The sequence below is a fragment of the Aquila chrysaetos genome, chromosome Z (genome assembly GCF_900496995.4).
Source record: "Aquila chrysaetos chrysaetos chromosome Z, bAquChr1.4, whole genome shotgun sequence".
In the NCBI taxonomy this organism is placed as follows: Eukaryota; Metazoa; Chordata; class Aves; order Accipitriformes; family Accipitridae; genus Aquila; species Aquila chrysaetos.
The window spans coordinates 59,524,911-59,547,347 of NC_044030.1; positions in this window are offsets into that span (position 1 = coordinate 59,524,911).

A 22,437-nucleotide genomic window follows, 5' to 3' on the forward strand; every position below is an offset into this window, starting at 1 on the left:
CTTGTATTGCTTTCTCTTAAATGTTTGGATTAATTTCCTGCTCAGAGTACACCAATCCCTCACCAAAGTAAAACTCATGTCAGCTTTAGCACGAATGTTTTCAGAGTCTCTACCTGTGAAGACTACGTCTCTGAGTGGGAAAATAAACACATTGACCTTCAGTTGGTTCACTGACTATTGTCTCTGCTGACAACACTAATTGTTCTGTCAGTTGGAATGATGCTGGTTTTCAGCACCAGTTCCTGAAAGAAAGAGAGGATAATGTTGTCCTTTGTTAGTATCTGGGCTCAGAAAATATGGTGGTACCTAATTTCCCCTGTTTTCATAAAGTTAACTTAGAAACCAGGGTTAGCTGGATAGCGCCTCCCAAATTATCATGAGCTGACACAGACAAAGACAACTTTCACTGTGTCTTTCCTTATGTTTCAGATTTAACAGATTAGGAGGAATATTTCACATATGCTCACAAGTTTTTGAACTGCACTGTATTCTCAATTATGTCATTACACTGGGAAGTGACTGCATTTCACATAGGCATAACAGAGCAAAACTAGGCCTGTTGTTCACATTGCTCTGCGCAATACTGACATGCAGGAAAGTTATTTTGAAAATCATAAGATTTTTTTTTTTCTTCTAAATTAAGACCTTTTTGATAAAGGAAGACTTTTGCAGAACTCTAGTAGTACCAATAGGAAAACACCAGTGAGATATACCACAAAATGCTGGTTCAAATCAGCACCTATTTTGTAAAATTGCTAGTATAAAGCAGATCAAAACCTGTAACCAGTAGTTGAAATTACTTAGCCAAACTTCTGGACCACCTAGATCCACATCTATACTGACAGTGCTTTTCTGAAAGTTCAGGGATTTTTTTTTTTTAAGTGATCAGAGTACCAGTGCTGTAGTACAGGAGCAGAGAGCCCTCTCTGATTACGTATAAGACAGTGAATATACCACTCGCATGCACAAAAAAAATGAAAACAAAAAATGTGTCCAGAGTATTTCTTATACAGTAATTTCTCATACAATATGTCTACAACATAAGAAAATGGAATATTCTCTCACAGATAGCACTAACACCTCCAAACATGGTGCCATCATCGTCTTTCTCACAAGCCACTCATTTCCCACCCAGTTAATGGAACATATGCAGCAACAACTGTTTATCTTTTAATTCTACTTCCCCAAAACATCTCTCAGTGTTATAACCCAGAGAAGTTTGGGGAAACTACAGCAGTACACACTTCCCTGTAGATGGCAACACACTTTATCTATTTGTGTTTACACAAATAGATAAAGCCTCCATCTGACAAAATACTCTACAAGAAACCACAATGTCAATGTGCATATGCATTTTGCATAAAGATCGTAACACTGATGTCATATATATGGAATATAGTGTTCAAGTCACACACATACCCTCACAGTAGACAGTATTTGCAGCTGTCTAGTGAACTACCTCTGCTCCTGCATCCATTAAGCCAGCTGCAGAAGTTGTGCATTGTTTCCTCTTGTGTTGCACCACTTAAACAGGTCATTATGACTTTCACACACAAAAAACTAAGGATTTACTGTGAGGGAAAATAAAGAAATACCCATGGTGGAAGGCAGCATTGAGTTGCTACCTGCTCTTGGGGAGATCTGTTCACCTCTCTGTGCCCTGGTGTCCCATCTTACTCACCATCTGCCTTCTCTATTTAAATTGAAGAGATATTATCTCTTACTCCTCAAGTGCCCACAACAATGGAAACCTCTAAACAAGATCAAGACCATTAGCACATAAAGTATAATAAGTAGTAATGATGATGTGGCATACATGTGAAATGACTGCCTTGTTCTGAAATAGCCACCACGTGAGTCACCATACACAGCTCATCTGACAGTCAACCCCATCTACCTTTTATAACACATTCACACCACCATTGCTACCATATTCTCTATATATTTCATTTTTTTCAGACCAAAAAGCTACTTAACAAATATTTAAGCATTAATATTACAGATATTCAGCACTCTCAAACATTCACTAAAAAAAAAAATGCACTGATGAAGCTCTGTACAGCTCCATGTGCTTAGTTAGTCTAGGCCTGAATTCTAGTCTCCAAAACCAGAATTTTTCTGTAGGGAAAGACTCACAGAGTTAAAGTCTGATATCTTACTCTATTCGGTGTCTGAGAATAAGTGCTCTGTCATTTTGGATATACATAGCGCCTGCCTATCGCCCCTCCACATGCACATCTAACACATACAGAAATAAGACTGTAGGTGTGGGAACTATTTTTATTTTGTGGGCTATATATTGCTTCTTCAAATTACTGGATGATGATGTGATTTATTATTATTGTGTGTGGGTTTTGTTCTGCTGCGGGCTGGTTCTTCTTATTAGGATTTTTATTTTAAATACTGATTACAGTGCCAAGGGATGTGAATGGCTATCCTTGAAATCAAAATAAATAATTAATGCACAATATCATGAAGACACATCTTCAGTCCTACATATAATAAGTGCTATGCTCTTTTTTGTTTCATTCTTGTTCTATAGCTGTTAAGGGTGGTTTCAAACATGGCTAGCAGGGAGGTCAGTCAACTAATAACTGGTTCAGGCTCTGTTCCTTTGTTAATTAATGTTGGCTGCAACTGGAGTTAACACATTGAACAGAGTCAGAGCTGAAATACATGGGTTTGGGACTCTTCAAAGCAGGGAGGTGGGGCTGAGAGTTTTGCAGTATCATATCCTTAACAAGGACATCAAAATCTAAAGATCTAAAGATTCTGAAGGCATCAAATCTGAGGTGGAGATTTAGTAATGTTTTTCTCAACTCCATGTCCAACAGGGAATAAAATAGTGATGGAAGAGTTTATCAAGCTGTGCACCTACTGCAGAAAACTTTCATCTTTGGTATCTTGTCATGTCTTTTTTCCCCTGTTTCATCTTCTAACCTGTTCCTCTCCTGATTCTTTCCCTTTTCAACTGTATGTCAATGTTTCTCTAGCTCGTTTGCTCTTCTCACTCGTTACAGCTGCCACACTTCACCAGAATTCAGACTGAGATACTATCAGTCATTTATGTTATTCAGATTTTGCTTTTTGGTGTGCAAGGGAAAACATGGAACATCACACACCAAAGTAATAGTTTGTGTCTTCTTATTACTTAATGAAATAAAAGGCTGTTGCTGGAAATTCTGAATGAGCTCTAGAAAATCTGGGTTTAATACAGTCATCCTAATTTTTTGGCATAATAATACTGCAAGATCACTTATGGTAGGGAGAAATAATAGCAATACTTAACAGAGTAAACATTTATTAGCTCTTTATTGTAGAGTTATCTTATTTCTTCACTATTAGCTAAGTTTCAAGCTTTTATTTCTTCTGAAAACCAATCCTGACTCCAACACAGACTTTCTGCACTGCCCTTTTATGTTCAAGAGACCACACAAAATCTTGCAAGATGCAATCGCAAGTAAGTAAAACAAAAATATAAAACAATATTTGAAGGTAAAACTTGCTCTTTCACCCTTACATGCTAGCATCAGAAAAAACATATCAATGTCACGTTAATGGGATGGGACAGGACACGCTTTAGGGAGTTACATATTTACATTTTATTATCAGGATAGCAGTGGACAATCTCACTACTGTGTATTGGCAATAAGCTGCCCTATCACAAATGGCTACTTCATTTTCACACTGAATTAATCCCATTGACAGACATGACATACTTTTGCTGTTGGGTTATTGTTGGTCATTGCTGATAGACTGATTTATAATTGAAAGAGATTGCAAGAGTGCTGCATTTTCATTCTAAGTTCTTGTTGAGAACTGCCTAAAGCAAGTGAAGGCACATCTCTCTGCTAGATGCACATATAAATCTGTCTTGGGGTTCACACCCCTGTAATATCTACGCACGAGATTTGGAAAGTTATCATTGGAGTAGTTAGTGGGAATTAACACCACACTTTGGTGCTTTTTGCTAAAATTTTAGACTGTGTCTCTGACAACTGTCCACAGACCCGTTGGGTCTCTCACAGGCCTGTAACCTGGCTGTAGATCTGACTGAGCTTTTCTGTAAGTTTTTCACTCCCTGGTTATGTCTATGCAGGTTTTACATAGAGGTCTTCTCATTCATTTGCATAGGCATAGCTCTCATTGAGGCTTGTGCTGTTTCACATTTTGAAAGCTGCAATGTATTTTTCTATGGTGGTGACAAATGCAGCTTTTGCCCCTATCTATTCCTTCAGAGGGGCCCTGCAAAGATCCTTCTCGCTTTGACCATCTCCGCTTCCCTCTTTACGTCTCTCTGTTGGCTCTTGTTTCTCTAAGTCACCACATGTCTCCAGCCTGGTCTTCGTCTCTCATTGCTGTTCTAGCTTCTCCAAACCCTGCTACTCTTCCTCTCTCTTTCTTGAGGTTTGAGATGATCCACCTCTGCAGATCATCACTGGAAATGGAAGCTGTCAGCACTGAAGGACTTATCGCTCCCTGCACAGGGGAGGCCCAGGAGATATTACTAGCATTTAAATACTAAAAGTAGACCGCTCAAGCACTGAGTCATCTCCAGCCCAAGTACTCCACAATGGACCCACCTGTAGAGCAGCCCATGATGTGCCCAGTGCAGCAGTGGGACAACTACTTGCTGGGAGAGATGTGAGACCTAATGAAGGGCCATGGCCATGGGAGGGTTCCTGTAGGGACTGGTGACTGGTATCCACAGCAGTACATCGGAGTAGTCCCCTGGTTTCTTTCTGACAGCACATTGCACTAAGCAGTTGGCCAGCTTGCTGCCACCCTGCTTTTGCTCAGGGGAGCAATGCCGCAGTGGTCCTACCACCCAGGCAAGTGGAACCTTGCAGGGGGGATTTCGGTTTCTTTCTGCAGCTGAGATTCTGCTTCCTGACACCCATCACTGCCTACAGCTCGCTCTCTCTCCAAGGGCTCATATGTCTCAGGTTATCGTTTTTCTTTCTGTCCCAGCCAGGCAGCAGGGCGCTTATACTAAAGAACAACAACAACAAAAAAAAAAAAAAACAAAAAAGCACCCAAAAAAAACATGCCAGCACCAACAGGAGGCTGCCGGAGCGTCTGCCAGGATGTGGGGTGGGGAAGGTTGCCCGGGCGGTACATGCGGCCGGGTTCAGCCCCGGTGCCCAGCCCCTGGACCCTGCGCGGTGCTGCAGTGGGGCCGCGCCGATTCCCCGCGGGCGCGGAGTGGCGCGGTGCCCCCGCGGGCTCCCTCCGAGGCCAGGAGAGCTACCTGCCCCCCTGCCGCCCCCGCGGCCAGGCCATCCCTAAACCTCTGTCCGAGGCATGGGGCAGCAAGCAGAGGGAAAGGGGCTTTTTTTGGTTTGGGGGTGTCCCCCCCCTTTTGTTTTTTCCTTGTGAGGGGGCTTAAAACCAGCTCTGCTGTCGTCACCGGGCACCGGGCGAGGACGTGGCAGTCTTCGGCAAAGCAGAGGCGCTGTACATTTGGTATTTCTATTAAAACGTTAGTAAAGTTAAAGCAGCCTCGATGGCATCTGAAATACTAAATAAGAGACCGGTTTCAATCTCATTCCTCACTGGAGGGGATACACTAGTATGTTTCTTATTTTTATTTTCCTTATAGCCTGTTAAATTGACTAATAAAGTCAACACAGAGTTCTCTGTGTGGCTTCAAAAAACTCAGTAATTTTGTTAGAAAACGTTGAAATCCAACCCCAAAGTATTCAGCCCAAATATTTAGTTAAAGTAACCCTGTGGGTTAATAAACTAAACAAAGGCAAACCATGCAAAACTGCAGCAATGAAAACCAGGCTTAAATAAACGAAAGAAAGTTTATAAGAACCCTTTAGCTGGAAAAAAACAGCGAAGGAAAACTGCATGGAAGTTTAATATGAAGCATGTGATACGCAGGGGCTCGTTTTACAGGTACGCGGCTTCGCTTCGGATGGTCGTTGTCCCCAGCAAAATTTCGAAAATTATTCTTCTGCTAAGCTGCATTTCCTTCAAAACCTCATGGCAGCGGTTTCTGCTGAAGAAACCCTTCGGCGGGTTTTGGCAGGTTAAGAGGAGCGCTTCTTTTCCGTGCTGCGGCTCTCTCTCACTGCCTGCCCTTCAGCACGTTGCTAATTTCGGTGTCTGACTTGTTTAGTTATTTCAAGTCCAGTAACGTGGTTGCAAAACATTTACCTTTCACACAAGAATCTGGATTATTTTGATTAGAGACTGATGCGCTCTTCAAAATGTTTGCTTATGTCCAAGAGTTCTTCAAAGAGGGGCACAACAAAAGACCTCTCTTTTCAACCGCCGCTTTTAAACTAGTTACCAATAGCTAAAACCCGGTTTGCTATAGGGATCGAGTAAGTCCTTCTAATAAAAAGATAGGGAGATTTAAAACTAGCTGTTTAAATATCTATGCTAAATTATCTCAAACTGCCTTTAGCACGTTGGCAGTTTGGTAATAATTATAACCATTGCTGGTCTGCAGTTTAGATCATCACGAAAGAAACTTTCACGACAATTGTTTTTTGATCAAATAAAGGGCATGGGATTGGTGACATGTTTTTCTCTATGGAATAATGGGTTTCCAAAATTATTTTCTTTCGCATTATATCCCCAAAGAAGCAGCCGGGGAGGAGAGCGCTGGAAAAACAAGCCCAAAAATAACAAGAGATTGTTTAAACTTCTCTTAGTTGCTTTTCATTTTCAAGAAAAGCTGAATAAACAGCGTCGGCCCCGCCTGACAGCGCAGAAAGCAGGTTTGCAATGAAAGAGGCATGCAGAGGAAAAGAGGAGGGGTTTTTTTTCTTCCCTTTTCGAGTACTTAACTTTCCCCTTTTCAAAAAGGAGCTCCGTGCAGCCCAGGGAGCACTTTATTTACCGTGTGCAGAAGAAACAAGTCAAATTTAAAATTAACCTTGAGTCGTGCTGGGAATAGGTCGGACCAAATGTTGGGGGAATTCTTTTATTCGCCCCTTCTGATATTTTTGTCTAATTCCGCTGCTTAACCGTCACCCCGTGTACTGCCAAGGAAAGGAACGGTTCCTTTCGGTGACAAGCCCCGATGAAATGATTTTCTTTAAAAAGAAAAAGGAGAAGAGAATGATGGACTAAGGAACTTGGGGCAACAAAGCTTTACAAGGAGAGAAGAAAGACTCGGGTAAAATACGACACATTTATCTATCAATTGCTAGACAAGACAAAGAAGGCTTAACAACAGTTTGAAAAGAGTGGCCTGTGAATGGTTACTATTCAATTTGTATTTTATTCCCCGCTGGTCATGGAATTGAGATCAGAAGAAAAAGTGAAAACACATGGCTGAGGTCAGTAGGATCAGAGAACCACCACATACAGCAAAGGGAAGGAAAAGCAATGGGAACTTGTGTGAAGAAATGGATTATATAAACAGAGCTTACCATCGCCTGCACCCCATTATCCTATAATTTACACTGCATGGGAGCATAGAAATATATTAAACTAGTGATAGGTTTCACCGTTGCTTTATGCCAATCAATTCCATTATATACTTTCAGACATGTTTAGAATTCTTGGACTAATGTGTTTATTTTAAATATCACAGGGAAATTATGACATCACCGGCAAATAATGCTGGGGAAGGTTGCTTTCCTTTTGAAGTACGCTGCAGTGAAACATGATTTTAATTACATAATCACTTTGAAACCGTAATTATATAATAAACGAGGGGGATTAAGCGGGAAGTATATAGTACATTAAAAATTGCTTAGGTCCTGGAAAAACAAACCGAACACACAGTGAGAAACGCTCGGTCACGGGGACCGCTTGATAAATTCAGGCTATCGCATTTATTTGCGTTTCGTTCGGGGCGACCAAAAGATGTCCCCTCCGACGGCCGGCGACGTTTGCTTCCCGGCCCCGGTGGAAATAAACCCAGCGCTGGTTTCACAAGCTTAGCCTCGCCGCCGGCTTCGCCGAGCGGGAGCGGGAGCGGGAACGGGAGCGGGAGCGCGGCGGCTCCGCGCCGCTCCGCGCCCGCGCTGCCGAGCGAGCCGTCACCTGGGAGGCGGCCGCCGCGGCCCCATCCGTCTTCCGCCGCACAAAAGGGCCAGGCAGGGACAAATCTGTTTCTAAAACCGGGCTTAGTCACCCTCCCCTCCGCCCGCCGGGCTCCTCCGCCCCCCTCACCGCCCCGCCGGCCGGCAGCGACTCTCGGGGCTGTCCGCCGAGCCCACGCGAGCTGTCCACGGGCATTTAATTTTGCATCCGCGGGCTGTGCACTGAGTCCCCGTGCGCCGGCCTAGCCCCAGCCCCCCCGGGCCTGGGGAGGGACCTGTAACCTCCCCCCCCCCCCCCCACCCCCCTCGCCGGGAGCAGCGCAGGGCGGCCGCGGCCCCAGCGCCGACCCGCCGCGGGCTGCGGTGCCCCGCTCTGCTTTCCTCAGGAGAGACGGGGGAGAGGAAGTTTTGTTTCACTTTTTAGTTTGGGGGGGGGGGGGGTTTGGGGGTTTTGGGGGGGGGGGGTTTGAGTTGCTGGTTTGGTGGGGTTTTTTGTTTCTTTGGGTTGGGTTTTGGGGGTGGGGTTTTTTTAAAGCGCTAGACCGGAGCGGGGCACGGTCCTCGGGACCCTCCCTGTCCCCGTCCCCTCCGCCTCCCCCCTCCGCCCCCGGGGGCTGCCATCGCCTTTGCACTCCGACCGGCGGCGGGTTGCCCCCTGCCCCCCAGCTCTGGTGGCCTCCATCTGCCCGCCCCGGACCGAGACAGGCAACGGCGCTGCCGGGGTGGGGGGGCTGGCCGCGGGGACCCCACCGAGAGCTCAAGAAGACCCGAGGGGACGAAGGGACCATGCCTGCACAGCGGGTCCCCGCGCACTGCCAGGAGAGCAAAGCCCTGGGGGCAGTGGAATGATCCCCGGACCAGCATGAAATTCAGATCCAGCTAACCCAGCACAAGAGTCTCGGCTTGCACAGACACGTCTGAGCTGCCTCAGGGGGTGGCGCTTCCCCCCTCGTTTCCAGTGGTTTGTTGGGGGTCAGCCTGAATCTCTGGACGGATCAGGCTTGGCCCTTGCCGCGCTGCCAGTGAGCTGCTCTTGACACTTATTCGATGGGTTGCTCCCATTGCAGACATGCCCAGTCTTTGAGTCTGCGCTGTGTATTTCCTCCCCATCAGGACACCTCATTTTCTGGGAGGTGGAGGGGAAACATAGCAGCACAGGTGCCCTGCGCCGCAGGAAGGGCTTGGACCACCCCTCATGGCTTTGTGCTGGCTAGGAGAGGTGTAGGTGTGCCTCTTCCCCTCCCTGAGACCTGGAGATGGTCTCCATTTGGGTGTGCTTCCAGCAAATCCACTGCTCAGAGGAGACCCCTGCAAGTGTGGGCAGGTCCTGTGAAGAGCTGGCTTGTGGAGGGGCAAGCACAGGCACTCTGCTTGGTGCAGCTTGACCTGGCCCCTGCCTGCACCCATGGGCCAGGGAGCTACATGCTTCAGTCCACACAGTCTCAGGCCTCCCCAGCCCATCTAGCAGGCTTTTATTTTGTCCCTGAAGTCCAGGGTCACTCTTTCTGGGAGCTGCAACTGCAACACATTGCTGCATGGCTGACCTGGAAAGCGCAAAGGCAGCAGACTGCTTGCTGATGGCACAGAAAGCCAAACCGTGTATGGGAGCTTCATCAGGTGGCTCTGGACCTGGGCAGACTAGCTGGCTCCCCACAGTTCCCCGCAGACCAATCCAAAAAGCCCATTTCTTTTTCAGCAAGGCAGCTTACATGCACATGCAGATGCTAACCACATACTCAAGAGACTGTCCCAGAGAGAGTAATGTCCCCAGATGCTAGCTGTGTGGTCATGGATTCTCAGGAATATAATTTTTTCATATGAAAATATTTTTCCTCCAGATGTCATGGTAATTAACACGGAAGGATGCGCTCTGTTAAATGTGTGAGGGAGATCATGGTACCTCACAAGTCTACAGGAGTCCCTGGAGGACCAAGTACCAGATGGCAGAGATGAGGCTCTGACGAGTGCACCTGGGTGTACAAACAGGCCTCATCAAAAGTCTTACCAGAAACTTGTAACCCAACGTAAGAGAGAAGCTGGTAACAAAGAGAGGGAGAGAAGACCTGGGGGCAGGTTTGTGGGGGAGGGAGGTGGCTCCAAAGTTGTATAGTCGGTGTCCTGCACTCACCAAAGGGCAAGTGCAACACGGGTGTTTTGGTCAGAAATTAATCTGCTTTCTGTGCTCCTCATGGTATAATACCAGCTGTGGTATTGCCAGAAGTTCTGTTCTCCTCAGCTCATGCGTGAGAGCTAAAGAAGAACAGAGTGACGTATGGAGCATCTGCCTGAAAGAGAAGAGAACAGTCTTCAGTCTAAAGAGTCTGTCACTGGCACCTGTAAGCCACAGGCAGCAAGGTGAGGGAAATAGGGAAAGGTTCAGGACCTAAAGGGCAACAAAGTGACAAGAGGGCTTGAAGCACCCACAAGAAGTCTGTTTTCCACTGTGCAGACGTGGAACTCCTCACCGCAGGAAGCCTTGGAGCCCAGAAATGTAAATGAGTTAAATACCAAAGAGGTAAATTCATCCTTAATTCACAACAGGACAAGGGTTTGTCCCTGCAGGCAATTCCTAAAGCACAGGTTGTTGGAGGCTAGGAGATTGCAGGGCAGTATCACTCTCAGCTCACTTGGCCCTCATGCTTTTTTTCCTCCCATTCTGGCACATCTTACTCTCTGTATAAACCAGATTGTTTTGGAACATCTTGATAACAATCATAATATAACAATTCATACTTAAACAGCTTATTTCATCCAAGCACCTCAGAGCCCTGCTCAGACATTGGTTAGGCTGCAAAACAGTCTTGGATTGATGCTGCAGTTTGTTTGCTTCATGTTTAGTAAAAACCATGTACACTTGGACCAACAGATGGAAAGACAAAATTATTTAGATAGACTTTCCGCCAGTAGAAGTTCTTCCCTAAATACAGTATATTGCAAAAATCTCACTGGCATTTCGAAAAGCAAAAGAAACTGAGATGAGAACTACACTGGGAAAATATAAGGGTATGGTATAATTAAATACAACTTACCGGGCTGGGTATTCTTGGTTTGATTTAGTGTAGGTTTATAGCAAGTTCATTTAAATTTAATAGGAATTGTTTAGCTTCCAGCAAAATAAGTTACTTCAAGATGACATGTCCTTCCACAGTTTTTGATTTGACTTGGAAAAAAAAATTATGCTGTTCCTTCAGCAAGCATCTAGCAAAAACCTGATAGAAACGTCTGGTGTATCTGCCTTCTCTAAAGGCTCCTCTTAGCTGCCAAGGCTCGCTCTTTTTTATCTGGACTGAGTGTCAGCCACAGTGTGCCCAAGGCTCACTCTCTCTGACAGGTGTAAGATGTCCACGTCTGAGAGAAGACACGTCTCCCACACACTGATGGTAATGTGGCCCTGCCTTGCATCCACAATACACAGGCAGTGGAACAGAAGCTCAGTAAGGTCCTACATGTCCATGATCATCCTCTGGCAACCAAGAGGAGGGTTCCAGTCACTGTTGGTGCAAGGTTTTTTTCATACAAAACCTTAGCAGAGTCACGGAGAAGAGGCTCTGGGCAGAAATCTCAGGTGTCCCTGCTTGTGAAACCAAAATTTTGGGAAGCATGGTGCACCTCTTGCAATTGATGGAACTACCTGAGCCCATTCATGGATGCTGGGACCTACCAACAAACTTGCAAAGTCACGGAAATGAAGGAGAGATAGCAGTTTAAGCTGTGATAGTGGAGCACTGCCATATCACTGATTTTCTCTTGTGCAGTCTAGCTACAAAGAGATTGCAAGGTGCTGAGCTAGAAGAAAGAGCATAAAAAGTAAATGCAATAACTATTCCTCCTACTGTTCGTATTCAAGTTAACAAAATCTCCTGTTTCAAGGCTGTTGACTGATGTAAAATAATCAACCAGACCAAAAAAATGGAAGGTAAAAGGGAACTGGGAAACGTTTTTTCCTTCTCAAAAGACAGCACATTTAAAAACATCCTCTTGATAGTCACAGATAGCCATTAATTCATGAAAAACATCTTGCCAGGTTTTACAAAGCAAAGGAAAGCAGGTCTGTAACTTCATCAATGTGTCCAGAATGTCTAAAAATAAAACCTTCCAGAGAAGACAGTTTGTTCCTTTTCATTACCAATCTTCTACGAGAGAGAAGTCAATCCATTCTGAAGCTCTTTGGTATAAAAGAAAATAGGCAACTCCTGAGAGTGAGCACTGTGCTAAAAGGAAATTATCCAGATAGAAGCTAGGGCTGGGAATACTGGGATACCGGTATTAGGTCTTATGTAGATCTTTGTATTCTCATATGCTTACTTTAACCTTATAGTATGTAGGAAACTGAGAAAAAGTGAAAGAGCCATTTTACTCTGGTGTGAGGACATGCACGTGGAGAGTTTTCTGAAGTTTTTGTTTCAGTAGTGCCACTGGAAGCAGTGAGCATGCTTTGCAGATGAGCCTTAGACACTGTTCATCTCTGTTTTGGGAGCAGGCAATTTTCTGCCTGGGATTTTGTAAATACGAAATGGAGAAAGGAAACTGATTGTCCTTTGATTGAAGCCATATCTTCCTTGAAGTCCAGACACATGCTTACTTATTTCTTTGCCTTCAGACACGATTAAGTGACAATGAAAGCAACCTTGAATATTTCACTGTAGTAGAGAAACCTAATTTTCTCTGAGCTTAAGATATTTAAATAAGAATTGTTCCACTATTCATAGGACTGGAACAGGATGAAACTCTGCCCAAACATGGTCAAAGTAACTATCCACCAGAGAAACAAATTTTGTGAGACCTAGAGGTCTTTTAGGAGAGAGTTGAAAATTATATCTAGGCATCAGCTTTTTTCCTTCAAAATGTCTCAGTGGATCTAGAGTTCTGTATGGCTCAAAGTCTAGATCTATGAAGTATGATCATTTCCAACAACACTGAACAAATTTAAAATAGCATGCATGCTAGGAAGTTTTAAATACATGGAGGCACAGGTTTGTTGCCCAGAGAGCACGGAGCACCTTGCTGAAATATTCCTCTTGCTCTGGTCACCACAATATCCTCAGAAGGACATGCACAAAAGCCATTGAATAGTTTTTACCTTCCACATACTCTTACAGCTTTTGACCATTTTCAGTCTGTGGTGCCAAAAAACAAATTTCCACAGGAGCTGCCTATAACTAAACCCTACATGTAGCCTTGCATCCCACACAACTGCTTTGTTTAGTCACCATTCACAGATGCTTTAAAACAGTCCAGAAACCTACAGATCTGTAGACCACAAGCTTATCAAGAATATGAATTGGTGAGTTCAAGCCTGTTACTAAAATTCTGGATGAGAGCACCAAGCACACTTAACTGAGCAATAGAGATCATGATAGACCACCCCTTTTAGGTCTATAGGAGCATTTGGTTCTAGAGGAATAAATCTTCTGTTTAAGAGTGGGTCTTCTGCCTTTGAAACCTTCTCAGAGGTATTGTCTTTTCTTATCTGAGGCACTGCATAAGCTGAAGACAAGTTTCCCACTATTTCCCAGCTACACCTCCTTCAGACTGTTTCTATATCCTCCTCCCTGCTGCTGGATGGCCTGGGCTCCCAGCTGCAGTTAGCCCACTGCCAATGCCATCTTTTATGTATTATTTAATTCTGTGCATTATTTAATTCTGATTATCTCTGTAATGGTTCTTTGACGTGACATGGTTAAAATCAGTCCAATCAAGACAGAAATCATGAATCTTTGCTGTATGTTAACAGCATCACTACTTCCCCACATTGGCAGCCCCAGACCTGTTGACCTAGATACACAGCTTGCAGAGAGCACTTGAGCAGAGACATGCCAGTAGGATCTAGTCCAATGAACCTGGTCAGTGCTGGTTCTGACAACATAATGAAGACGTCCTCAGGCTGCTGTCCTGAATCAGTATGATCACTAGTTCTGTCTTGGATTTCCAAGACCCCTCAGAAGGTCAGACAAGGTTATGTTGAAGTATCACCTCCATCTCTCAGAGGGAGACAAGCCAACACATTGCACTTGAAGCAGATCATGTTGTTGGTATCTTACAGATAAATAGCACTTATTGCACCAATATCACACAGCGGGGAAAAATCATAATAGAGGACACACAGTGAAAACAAATGTATTTAAACATAACCACATGTTCTGTGGTTCCACAGGACTAAGTCTTCAAAGTAATAATATTATTTGTAAAACACCTCCCTCAGCAAATTACGCTGGGCCGTGCGAATACTGCAATAAAAATGTCATTTAGAATGTTATGTAAAATCATTCAAGTAAAACTCCAAATGAGAAGAGCAAATAAAGGAGCCTGGGATGGAGAAAATGTGGCTGGATACCCGTGAAAGATATGGGATCAAGAGGGATCCACCTAGAAAACATCTGGGGAAGGAAAAGGTGTGTAGCTGCCTGAAGATTGGTGGGGAAGGCAGAGGAGAACCGGGGAAGTGATTAGTTTCACTAGCAGTTTCAAACAGGAAGACAGGCTGTTAAATAATATCCTATTGCTGTAAGAGAGGCAGTCTGTATCAAGAAATAAACAGAAAAAAATGGTAGTGACCAAGGCCCACATCCTCAAGAGTAATAGCCTGGAGGATCTGTGCCAAGCCAGTGCTCTGCCAGGTCTGTGTTTGAGTCTGTCTCTCTTCCTCCCTTGAGCACCCACTCGTCTGAGCAGCTGGGACCACATACGGTGCAGGGGTCCTCCCACCCCATGGGCAGGGCAGAGTACAAACTTTGGCAAAACTGTTCCTGGCCACGGGTGACCCATGGAGAACTTGCTGGTGAGCTGTAGGACCTACCAGTTGAACGGTGCTGACTGTAGCTTCCCTGCTAGCAGCCAATCGTATGGAAAAAGCCAGCTATATTAAATATTCCACTAATTGCTATACTTACTGATAAGGCAAACTGTTTATTTTTTGTGGAGAGCTTACAAGAGCATAAGTGCCATAGAGGTGTTCATTTAGGGCAGCTCTGCCTATTGACATACGCCCCAGTGCTGGCCTCTCGCCTGGTGCCGGACACTGATTTCAGCAGTGTAGCAGTGCTACATATCAAGGTGCCGCGATTAGATCACTGGTCGGCCTGGACCAGGGAAGAGACAGATAATACACATGGTGTGAGTGCCAACTCCGTCCTTTATTGCGCAGTTAATTCCTTTTATACTAACAACGGTAGGTGGGATTACTGATATGTCATAGGGAGGCGACGACTAGCCTTCTACCTTTCCGTGACTTCGCGAGATCTTCCGAACGGTGTTCCCTACACAGCAGTGACTCTGGCTTGCTCAACATCGCAATTGATTTAAAAAATAGGTCCTTCCACCGAATCCAGTCAGATTTTTACTGCAGGAGACTGCAACCATGAGGTCAGAGAAGGCACCTAGCTGTGTCTGGGAAATTGTAAAGGGGACAGACCCCTTGCAGCAGCTCTGTCCCTTTTCCCCCACACCTTCAGAAGACAGTGTAGTGGCTGAGCAGCTTTCTCCTGACATGACCTAGCTGCCAGGATTTTCTCTGGCACGAGTAATTGTAAACTTTTTTTTATTTCCAAGGAAGTCTTTTTTTAGCTGCTCAGCTACCTAGCAATGTGGCATTTTAGTGACCTAGCAATGATACTGATTGTGGAAACAGAGCACTTTCCAACCTCCTGACTCATCTTCCCTGCTCCTGCCATCCAGTAAAAAGGCTTTGTGATTCTTGCCTCATAAAATGATAAATCAATTGCCATTGGTCCTAAAATCATGCATCCACCTCTTAAAATTTTGAAGGCTATTTGTGAGGCAACAAGTGAAACAAAAAATTTCTGGGTAGACATGTATTGATTTTTGTGCCATACAGATGCTGATATAGGTTATTATATGCTTGCAGGTTTCTTAAAGTTTCTTTTCATTCTCTGCCACTTGGAAGACATCCACAACAGCAACAGGTCAGCTGAGGTGTTCAGGCTAATGATGCCTAGATGTAAAAAGAGATGGCTTTATGGTTGGTCTTCCTCAGTGTAAAGCTGCCTTTTTTTTTTTTTTTTTTAAATTTACTGCTGATTTAAAAGTATCAGAATTGTTGAAAGTTAGGTCATTATGTGACAGGGCTCACTTGTAAAGCAGACTAAGTCATTCCACTCATGTAAAGGAAAAGGAAGAGGGTAGTGGGAAAACTAGTGTGTGATGGTTTGGAAAAATGAATAAATTAGAAAAGGACGGAGAGGCTCAGATGAGTTATAAGCACTGGAAAAAAACTATCCTTGAGAACCTGCAATTGAGTCACGAAATCCCAAACACCCGTTTTCTCCCACACACACCAGAACGGCAATGAAGGCCTTGGAAAATGTGCATGTCAGTTCTTGCAATAGCACAGCCCATATGAAAGGATGACAGCCTGATGTTACGCTTGCTGTGTTAGGTTTGTGATCAAGATTCTGTGCTGAGGGTTTTAAATGTCTGGCCCCATTGATCTTTCAAACTGGAAGGAGTCATCTTAATTTCAAAGACAAAGTGAATTACATTTTTGATAAAATGTAAAAATTATTGAGCCAAGCACTCAAAATCTAGGGAAGAAAGAAGCTTGTGCAACTTAATTCACCCACCTCATGTTGGCATGATAAGGTAGTCCAATCGCATGTTTACGTGCTGGTTTTTTTCACCACAGGAATATTGCATCAGTCAGAGCATGGGATGTGATACTTGGGGGATAAAAGGGGCTTGTTTACTGAAGAAACCTGCTGTTTGGAGGTTCCTTCCCTCATTTATCACAGAAGTTGTAAAGCATGCAAGGAATAAGGCGGGAGAGTTATAAAGAGATGGTCTCAAGGTTAAGGTAGTTGAAAAAGCTTGTAACACTGTCGTTCATCTCTGTCCCACAAAATTCTTCTGTGATACTAGGCAAGTCACTTAAATGAAGTGATGTGAGCTGGTGGTTTGTACAGGAAGCCAGGAACAGAGAACTAGCTCACAGAAATGAGAGCAGGATCCAAGGCGAAGAACAGGACTGAAGGCAGCCTGTGCATCCAGAGGGAGCATCTCACACAGGCATCGTTTTGGCATCAGGCAGCTGGCTCTATGGCTCCGTTTGAGTTGGGGTCTGTTTCCTGTCAGCACAGCAGCCAGTGCCTGCTGCCTGCGGGCTGAGGCACCCCAGCCAGGCAATCACTTGTTCCCGTGGCAGCGTTAGGTCCCCCTACCCAGGCAAGTATGCGAACCTGGGTACCACCCCGTGGCAGGTGAGGTCAGCCTGGCTCACTCTACTGCTGTGGTAACTGGGATATTGCCTGGACCAGGGAAAGAGAAAAAAGAACTATGTGTTAAGAGCAGAAGAGGACAAAAAGTCCAAAGAAGTGGCAAAGTCAGAACTAAGCAAACAAGCAATCATTTACAGGCCACAAAATCAGTGCTAAGCTGCCAAACCAAAGAGGCCCTTCAGAGTTGCCTAACAGGAAAACCAGCAAGGAAAACAATCTATATTACTCCCACAAAATGCCTTACAGCTAGAAAAAAAGAAGTCAGAAAGCTCTCAGTGATTAAAAAGCCACAGAAACACCAAGAAAAAATAGCTGGAACACTTTTCAAACAGCCAAAAGTGAGAAAAGATGTAATTAAATAGAGACGTGCCTATGGTGCTGTATGACAAGACTTAAGCCACTCTAAAGCACTTTCTTTTTTGCCTGTTTTGCCACATTTTGCCATACGTTCAAGCAATTGATTGATTTTAAGGAAAGGAATGCTATTTCACAGCTTTACTTCTGCTTCTTCATTCACCTGTCTCTCTCTTCTATGCTTTTAGCTTCCTGGGTGTTGAACCCCACAGTTCATCTAACATTTAGTCTTTTCTTTCCATGAAAATAAAGAGAAAATAAGAGCAAAAGTGTCCTAACCAATGGCTCAGCTGTAGAGTACAAACAATCCAGGGGAACACAAGAGAGGGGAGCAAGGAATACAGACAAGGTGCACCTGGTGAAGAAGAATTCACAATATGCTTTCAAATACCAAGAGATGTCTTTTCCCTGTGATGTTTGAAATTGTAGCAATCCTGGATTTATGTAAGTCAAGAAGCTTGAGCAGATCTGTTAGTTCAGCAGCTTATTGCCATGAAGGACTTCTAGTGATGGGTTACATATACATCAGTAAATCTAAGTGTTCAACCTTAGTTAAGGATTTCTAGGTTTCTCTAGGAACTAGACAACCCTGACCTTTTGCAAATCACAACTTTCCTTTCTCGTTACAGTCTTTTCAAGCCTTGATTCAGTGACCCATTCATCCCTCTGTTTTGTCCCTCAGCACTACCACAACACCAACCATAGCAGTAATAAATTTAGTAAATCACGCCATGGACTTAATGGCGTATTTGATCATTTAAGTCATAAAGTGCTTTGCGTTAATTTTCACAATGAACAAAAATGGACTACTGTAGGTGTGTTGTGCCCCAGGGGCAATGCAGAGAGATGTGTTGGGGTCACAGAGGAACAGGGCAAAGCACTCCTGCTGCACATAAGGACACCCTGAGCATCACTCACAAGTGGGGCACAAGCTCCAACTGCCAGGTTCCCTCTACCGTACATCGAGTTTGAATCATGCCATGATACCTGTAATCAACACAGTGCCCAGGTCCTATAATCACCCTGGGTTTAATGTCAAGGTCGAGTTGACAGGGGAACTAAGGTGACACCAGCTGAGATCTGCAAGAAATAAGAACCTTTTGGTGGTGTCAGGGCAGTAGCTCCTTAAGATTTCAGTCCTCTGTAGCCTGGAAATAGGAGCAGTGAATACTCTATCACACAGATACTGTCTGGAACACAGAAACACTTTCTTGACATCTATATTTTCAAATACAATAAATTTTTAGCTTGTCTGTTCTTCAAGCCATTGAAATGATAGGACAGAGGATGCACTTTGTCTGTGCTGTTTGTAAGAGTTCAACAATGACAGGAGAAGGCACTACAGATCCTTCACAGGAGTCTGTTCTTGTATGGAATTGCAATCTAAAAGTGAAAAATTTTATTTACCGGAGTTTAATCCACAGGCAACTAGACAGGCATCCTTGATGGAATAAGCCATTGATTCTTATGCAGTTGGCCAGTAGATGCTTTGAAGGTCTGTTTTCAAATGCGGTGACAGCCTGCTTTCTCTTCTGCACAGCCATCTATGAGCATGTACTTCCTAACTAAAAGCACCTGTGTGGATGGTTGCTTCTCTCTCCAGCAAGTGCCATTGTTTATATCAAGGTGTTTGTTAACAGCTTATGTGTATGCACTGCTGAAGGGCAGTTTCTGAAAACAGTGGTATCTTTTTTTTTCCAGAAATGCTCTTAATACTATGCTGTGCAATGATTGCTAGGATACAGATCCTTTTATTATATTATGAACTCCGGTTAAATCAGAGGATAGCCTATGAAATCAAGAGTGATGCAGCATAGATGACAGTATGAGAGCTCATCTCCCACCACACTAAGGCACTGAAGAGAATTCAAGTTTCTTTCTTACTTTAACTACATTAATGCACTAAAAAGAAATATTTTCTTAGGAATTGTACAAGGCTGAATGATGATTTTCCCTTCGGTTTAGAATAGAGCTTTTTTTTTTTTTTTTTTTTTTATGTCTAGTATATTATGATCATTCCTAGAGCAGGGAAACTGCTTCTGAAATCTTATATTATTATTATATGTGTGCTAAAAAATCAGGCTAACTGACAATACAAACCCGAATGAAAAACACCTTGTAAAACAAAGTTGTTTTCATGTACCTAATAGAAAATGTTACACAATCTACAAATAGTATAACATTTGGATTGCTATTTGAGAACGTATTAATGACTGCCATACACACTACCATAGACTTGTTCCAGTTGACTCACTTTGAAATTGTACTTTGAAATTTTTTATCGTATTCTATTTACTCTTCTAATTTTTCATGAGTATGACAGAGTATGACAGTATCAGTTTAGGAATGTAAGCCAGAGATCCCTATGTCTGAATTTTGCTCTAACACTACCTTGGGGACCTTGAAGAGAATGATTAGACCAAGATGGTCTCAAACATGGATGTCAAAAGTTGGGCAGCTACACTTCTATCAAAGTGCTTGGCTAACGAGAGGCTTAGTTTTCCTGCCTTGTCTGCCTGTCCATTTAATATGGAGCTGGCTTTTGATGTGAATCCCATCCCTTTTGTTATATAGATACCTTGCTGCAAAGACATTACAGACTTACAAGTCCATCAGGTTTGCAAACCTCATCTTTGTATGTGTGGATGGAATACTGCTGGATGCAGCATTGCTGTCCATATGTTTTTAGGCTGCTGAACTAATTTCTGACACCTTCAAACCTCTGTCATTTTCACAAGCCCAATCTGCAACCTTCACAGAGAAGTCACAGAAAAGCAAGGAACATAGACTCAGCAAAGGAATCTCTTGACCAGAGTGATTTTGCTCTGTGGAGCAGCTAAAAGTTACAATTCTTTGGGGGAGTACCAAAAAACAGCAAATGTGAGACATAATTTTTCCAAGGCTGTAAATCTTCAAGTGCTTTCTTGATGGTTTCCCAGCAACAGTAGTCAGACAACATGCTGGATACTTTTCTCAGTCAGAGTTACTTTCTGAAGAGCAATTCATTGGGCTTTGATTGGGAAGGTCTAGCACTAACGCACTCAATACAATTCATGACATGTTATAAGATTCAAATCATAATTCAAAAATAGACATTCTGACTTCATCAGAAAAAATTACAATCTAGCTAAGCTGCCATGAACTTAACATAGTTTTCATATCTGCTCAGCTGGAGGTATGTTTATTCTATCAGTCACAGATATTGTGGCCTAGCAAGACTCAGGCTGTGATGACACTGACAGTAGGACATCATTTTGCAGATTGATGTTCACCATTCATTGGAAAAGGGAATCTTCTGTTCCTCAGCAGTGGGTGCCAGATCCTCGGAGCAAGCCTGGCGGTGGAATGAGAACCACAATGGCTCTGTGACTCCCTTGTTCTCAGGCCATCAGGCATCTCTCTAATTTCAGGGTGGTGCAAAGCAAATTTAGCAAGTCAGGCAACCTAGTCCAGCTAAATATAGTCCACATTACTGTTGGAAATACTCTCTGTGCTCTAATTATCTTCAGTCTTTTTAACAGATTTCTGAGTCCTTCAGCATTTGCTTCGGCATAAAACTCTGTAAATAATTAAATGTGTTGATTACAGTAAAAAAAATTTGGATTCTGCTGTAAGTACTTATCCTTCTGTGGTTTTACTGAGAAAGTCATGCTATTCTTAGGTAGGACTGTGCAATCAACATGTGCAGAAATGTGTCACACATATAAATGACATTTTACAGCTTTTCAACCACTAGCACTGGTTTGTTCATTCCTATATTACAGATGGAACTTATGTATCAGTTTCATGTTATGTAAAGTTAAAGACAACAAGCCAAATCCCAGTGCCCTGAGCAAAAATCTCACCAATTGCGTGCCTGTAACAGAAATTAGGAACTGCCAGATTTTTCAGTTGAAGAGCTTACTCTCCTGGTTGCTATTTCAATGTGCTTATCAGTTAGTCCATGTGCCGAACCGGATGATATTTAAAGCAGTATCTGATGGGCAACCTTCTTCCTTGCAAGGAGATGAGTGTCTTCTCCTAGCATAGGGCATGTCTTGTTAAAGAAACACAGAGGGGAGATTTGAGGACCTTTTTTTGCCTTTCTCCCTTTCAGCATGCCATAAAAGGTTTCAGGAAAAGCAGGGGTGGGCAGAAAAGCAAGATTTCTGGTTCGTGGACGTGAAGTGATCTAGGAGCAGAGAAGCAAGTCCCACCATGGAAATCACCACAGAGGCTACATTTGCAAAGCAAAAGTCATCTAGCTTTTAAGGAAAATTTCTAAGCTGCAAAGGCTCCATCAATACACCAGGACTTGTAAGCTCTCACATTAAAAACTGGTAACTCTATTTTTATGCGGTATATACCTACAGATAGAAAAACTCAAGATATTTGAAACACTTCTGTCTGAAACAACTTTCATTTGAGCTGGGAAATAGCAAAGGCTTATTCAAAATTTTGCTATTTCTGAATGATCCAAACTGTGTGCACATGTGTGTGTGTTTGGGATGATGATGGTGATAATGATGGTGGCATTCCTCAGCTGCTCCTCAGATCTGCTTCAGTTTCACACAGCATTAAGGACATACAGCACATTCTGCCAGCCAGGTTAGCTTTCTTGGGTATGTCACCTCATCTGCCTATCACTCAGCCTTGCTTTGTAGGATTTGTTTTTCCAACATGGTAACAACCTAAGTAAAAGGCTGATTTTGCCATGTGAAGTCATACATATCATAACTTAAATTACTGTCTGATAAAGGAATTGTGCACCCAAAATGTGAACTTCTCTGATAAAAATACTATATTTTCCTATGAATTCGGGGAGAGAAGGGGATGTGGATGTTCAGCAAATTTGCCATTGTGCA